Here is a 6,200-nt window from a genome sequence, read left to right as displayed (position 1 = left end):
TCTCTAGCACCTGACTTTCTGTTTCACCTGGGGTAGCAGCAAGCTATTACAATGGTCCCAGCTTTTACTCTCCGGAGCCAATTAAGTCTCTAGGATAGCGTCTGTATGCTTTAAGGAATAACTACTCTGGCCTGAATGGGGCAGAATCCAAAGATATTTCTCCTGCGTTAGGCAAGATAGAGACACTATTAATGTGATCAAGGGACGTCTCTATATGCATTCAGGTAACGACTTGGGCCATTCCATTCGGTTCTGCAAGCATTTTTGTATTGATGTCTTTTGTAACACACAAACACATTCATTTTAAACTAGATTCTTCCTATCTCATCTTCCCAGAGTCATCCCTTTTAACAAAGAATGAACAAAAAAATGGGGGAGAGGCAAGCAGCAGTTCAGCAAAACTAAATCATCAACCAAGGCTGCCGATAGTGTATGGAATGTTCTGCCTCCATAGTGCCCACCTTCCCCCCCCTACACACACACACACACACACACACACACACACACACACACACACACACACACCTCTCTGAAAAGGACAAGAGATACATTTTCTTCCCTCTTTGTCAAAGACATTTTTTTTATCTTCCACTTTAGAATCAGTACTGTGTATTGGTTCCAAGGCAGCAGAGTGGTAAGGACTAGGCAATGGGGGGTTAAGTGACTTGCCCAGGAGCCACCCAGCTCAGTGGATTCATTTTTAAAAATGAATTAGCCTTCATTTCTTAAAATTTTGAGTTCCAAATTCCCTTCCTCCCTCTTTTTGGGAAGGCAACCAATTTGATATAGATTATACATGTGCAGTCATGTAAAACATTTCCATATTAGCCATGTTACAAAAGAAATGCAAGCCAATAAAAATAAGAAGGTTGGACCAGATTGCATCTGAGATCCCTTCCAGTTCTAAATACATGGTAAATAGTGGCTGTGTAATTGAAGAGAAGAGGAAATATGGGAGTAATCTTGTTAGGATAGTCAACAAGATTTGGCAGTTGACTAGATATTGTTAAAATTGTATCTAGACTCAGTTATTGTTAGTCAGACACTCTAGATAAAAGGATCAAGGTAGCAGTATTGGGCCTACTTTGTAGGTTTGTGCAATGGATGATATAGGAGAGAGATAAAAAATTAATCTTAATTTAATAAAAGGTATAAGTATTTTAGAAGGCGATAAATAAACAGGTAAACCCTAAAACTAAGGGAATATTAAGCTTTTTACCTGCTCCCAAATTATTCCCCATCATGGGGGTTCTTCTCCTGGAAACTAGGCTACTCTCTTTCTCCTTACCACTAAATAAAACCCAAACTTTCCTATCTAAATATCCCATTTCCAGTAACATAAATAATATATTTATCTTAAATCTCTATCTCCAAAACATCAAAAGGACCAGTCAGAGCAAGTGTAATTGAGCTCTGCAGCGACTCTGGGTTTCCCACAGAGTCCAGAGAAAAGAAAGATCTTCTGGTTTCTTCTTCTGTCAGTAACTTCTCTCCAACCACAGCCAAATGATCAATGAACTCTAAGTCCTGGTATTCCCAAATTGTCACAGGGAGAAACCAAGGAGCTCAGAGAGGACATTGTTTCTTGGATCAGCTAAGATCTCAGAGTCTGAGTCAGTCAGACCAACTGCTCGGAGTCCCCGAGCTCTCCGAGGCAGTAAACCCCAACCTGGAAATTTCAATAGAATTCTTGCTTTTGCATTCTGAACTGGCTTGAGCCCCTGTCATTCAACTTATCAGAATAAATTACTAATCAATAATAATCTTAATAATATGAAGAGTAGAAAAGAGTATAAAGTATAGAATGAACATAAAATTGTGAACCTACATAGTTCTCTCACAGAAACAGGGAAGTATGGAAGGAGGGTGGGTGTGGACTCTTTTATTTTATTTTTTTTAATTGAAAATTTTTATTTAATGAATTAATTTAGAGTATTTATCCATGATTACATGATTCATGTTCTTTTCTCCCCCCCCCCCAATAGACAATGAGCAATTCCATTGGGTATTACATGTGTCATTGATCAAGACTTATTTCTATATTATTAATATTTGCATTAGGGTGATCACTTAGAGTCAATATCCCCAATCATATCCCCATTGACCCATGTGATCAAGCAGTTGTTTTTCTTCTGTGTTTCTACTTCCACAGCTCTTTCTCTGGATGTGGATAGCATCCTTTCTCATAAATCCCTCAGAATTGTCCTGGATTATTGCATTGCTGCTAGTAGAGAAGTCCATTACATTTGATTGTACCACAGTGTATCAGTCTCTGTGTACAATGTTCTCCTGGTTCTGCTCCTCTCACTCTGCATCAATTCCTGGAGGTTGTTCCAGTTCACATGGAATTCCTCCAGTTCATTATTTCTTTGAGCACAATAGTATTCCATCACCAACAGATACCACAATTTGTTCAGCCATTCTCCAATTGAAGGGTATTCCCTCATTTTCCAATTTTTTGGGTTTGGGCTCTTTTAGACAGATTAAATTTGAGATGCATACAGAACAGCTACTGGAAACAGACAGCAGGTGGTTGTTGATGCAAGAGTAGAACTCAGGAAAAAGATGAGAGGAAATATAGAGATTGGAAGTCATCTATATAGAGATAATAACCAAACTCATGGCATTTCATGAGATCACAACAAGAGAAAATATAGAAAATAATAGAAGGACCAGAGTAGATCCTTGGGAAACATCTTTGGTGGAGAAGCAGGACATGGATGATGGCCTAGCAATGGAAATTAAGGAGGTACAGTTGGGCCAATAAGAAGAGAAGTGTAAGAGAGCTTTAATGAAATGCTAACAAACTTAAAGGAGAAAAGAGTAGCCAGGAGAAGACGGTGGTAAACATTGTCAAATACTGAAGAGAGATTAAAAAAAAAGAGAGGATTGAGATAAGCATATCAGAACTAACAAATTCTGCCCTAATCTGTCAGGAGCACGAATTGAACCCCTCATGAGAAAGTGCCCTTTACCACTGCAGATTTGCAGCTAAAAATCTTGGAGAGTTTGCAACCTTGGAAAAGCAGTTTCAGTTGAGGAATGCCTTCACAAGCCATTGAGAAGTGAAGAAAATATAAAAAATAAGTGGAGAAGGTAAGAAAGTAGAAGCATTAAGTGCAGAGGGATTTTTCTATGACTTTGGGTATGAAAGGGAAGAGATGAAGGATGATAAAACCAACCAACCTGTTGTCAAGGAAAACTCTTCAAATTTTGGTTTTGTAACATGATGTACAATGTGTGTGTGTGGGGGGGGTGTAGTGAAGATAGGTAATGATGTAATAAGAAATGCCCTAATGATGGTGGCCCTAATATGGGTCTAGAAGAAGATGAATTTGACAGTAAGAATTGGTAAGTTTTTACCCAGTCACAGCACATCCTAACCAGCTAACACAAATACCCAGTCACCTTGGCAACTGTATCCCTTTCAGTGGAGACAAGTGATTTACTAGGCTACCAAAGCTTCGTGAAAATATGCCTTGAGAACATACAATCTTTTAAAAATTCATTTACCCAGCAACATTCTGGTTTTAATTAGGTTTAGTGGGAAGATACTGCACTCATCCACCATCTTAAACTTTTGGTCTGGATGGTAGCCATATTTCATGCCATAAATTATATTAGGTTGCTTTTCTTATACCCATCAATCTCTTCTGAATCTGAGCATTTTAAACAATTTTTTCATTTAAAAAAATAAACTAAATTGATTTTTTAAAGCACAGAAACATTTTAATTATTTTTTTTAGTTCTAAATTCTCTACCCCCCTCCTTGCCCAATGAGAAGACAAGAAAAGCAAGCCTGTTATAAACATGTACACTCACACAAAATAAATTTCAGCATTAGATATCTATATTTTTTAAAGTAAGGAAAAGAGATCAAAATGGCACCATCCCAGCCCTTCTTTGGAGCCTGGCTCCTGCACTATGCAGTATTTTACACTCAGGACTACCAAAATGACAAACCCAACTGGCTGAAAATTGTACTAATCTTGAGCTACAGGTCTGTCTCCAACAACATAAAGAAGGCATTTTAGAAGGCTGGATTAAATCATTTGAATCTGCTTCTTTCCTAATTGTGTGCTGTAAGAAGTGAAGACAACTAATTTGTGAGTTCATTTAATGACATATCAGAAAAACAATTTGTGTTAGGATTTCTATATGGTACCATAGAATGCACAAATCAAAACTCATCTAGAAAAAGATTTCTGCCCACTTTATATACATCTATAAACTTTTGGAAAAGTCAGTTTGGAATCAGTCTTTAATGTAGATGATAGGGACTGTACTTATACTTGAAAGTCATTAACATAGATAAGTAAATTAAGAATGTCAATAAAAACTTAAAATTGAAAAATAAATTGAAAAAGGCCAAGAAAAGAAAATATGCCTTAGTCTTCCCTCTGAGTCTATTAGTTCTCTATCTAAAGGTAATAGCATGTTTTATCATGAGTCCTTTGGAATTGTGGTAGGTCATTTTTGTTGATCAGTTACAAAGTCTTTCAAAGTTGATTATCTTTATAATATTGCTGCTATTATGTAGATTATTCTCCTTATTCTGCTCACTTTACTTTGCATCAGTTCATGCAGGACTTTCCAGATTTTTCTTAAACCATCCCCTTCATCATTTTTTACAATGCCGTTGTATTCTATCTCATTTATATACCGTAACTTTTTTAGCCATTCCTTAACTGATGAACACCCCTTCAGTTTCCAATTCTTTGCCCCCTCAAAAAAATGCTCTAAGTATTTCTGGACTCATGAGTCCTTTCCTTTTTTCTTTGATCTCCTTGGGTGTATAGCTCTAGTAGTAGTATTACTAAGTCCTTTGGGCATAATCACAAATTACTTTCCAGCTAGTTCACGGCAATACCAATAATTGTACCTTAGTGAACCTGTTTACCCACATCCCTACCAGAATTTGTAATTTTCCAATTTTTTTTCTCATCTTACCAATCAGTGCAAGATGGTTGTTTTAACTTGCGTTTTTATAATTATTAGTGATGAATAACATTTTTAATATGGCTATTTCTAACTTTGATTTGTTCTTCTGAAAACTGCCTATTCATAAACTTGGACCATTCATTTAAGCAGATTTTCACAGTTATTCTTGGATAAGCTACCACTGAGATCTTAGACCTCTAGGATTCAGATATCATTAGTTTCTGGACCTAGAGTATTTGTACCAAGGTTCAAACCCATCAAGGCCTTCCTTAAAACAGCTTCTCTGCCTTGGGCTATGAAGCACTGTACAGAAGTCAAGAAGCCATTTGTGTCATGCTCAACAAAGCATAAACGTGTATGATCACTTTGAATTTGTAAAATTAACTGGGGGAAAAAGCTGGCTGTCTCAGTGGACAGAGTCAGGCCCAAAGATAAGAGGTTCTGTTACCATAGAAACCAACCCACAGTTAAAGGAAATAGAAATTGCTCTCAGAGAGGAAGTGAGGTAAGAATGACATTGAGCCAACCGGCTCTTTCCCCAGTTAAATTAGAGCAAGGGATTAGGAATTCCCTTTTACAAATTCAATTATTTCCCAGAGAATGCAGAACAAGAGTATAAATTGTCCTTTGGAACATCATTGTAGCATCTAGTATATATTTAGCATATGTGGTTTTTCTTCATCTATTTCATCTTAGTGTGTAAATAACACAAGATTAGATTACAAAGCTACAGGCAATTCTTGTTAAATTGGTTGTAACCATAATCATATTTTAGTTTTCTGATTGAAATTAAGATAACTGAGGCACAAAGTTCTAAGCACGTTCAAGTTCTAATAAAAAGCAAACCTCAGCACCCCAGCAAGCCAAAAGATCCTGAATGAGGGAAGATTGATCATTTTTACAGACCAAAGGAAGAGCATCAAAAAAACCACAAACAAAATAGAAAGCATCATAGATGGGGGAAACAATATGATTGGTTAAAAAGCTTATAGCATCATAATGTGAAGTGTGAATCAAACTTTTTTTGTCTATCAATCAGCAATTTTATAATTATTTAATCAAAAACTTAAACACCCTTACTTAACATTAAGTAAGGGAGTTCTCAAGCCACTTACTAGAACGGGTGACAATTCCAGAGGCCACTGACCGCCCCCTGGGCAGTGCTAAGCATATTGAAAGACTGCAATTGTTTTCCATAAAATGGAGAAAGGGACTGGAAGGGTCTCTTCAAGGTGGTTTTGGACTTGACCTTTGGCTTG

This window comes from Monodelphis domestica, chromosome 3 (assembly GCF_027887165.1).
Source record: "Monodelphis domestica isolate mMonDom1 chromosome 3, mMonDom1.pri, whole genome shotgun sequence".
Classification (NCBI taxonomy): domain Eukaryota; kingdom Metazoa; phylum Chordata; class Mammalia; order Didelphimorphia; family Didelphidae; genus Monodelphis; species Monodelphis domestica.
The sequence above is the reverse complement of the archived record's forward strand: the minus strand, read 5'-3'. Positions refer to the sequence as shown.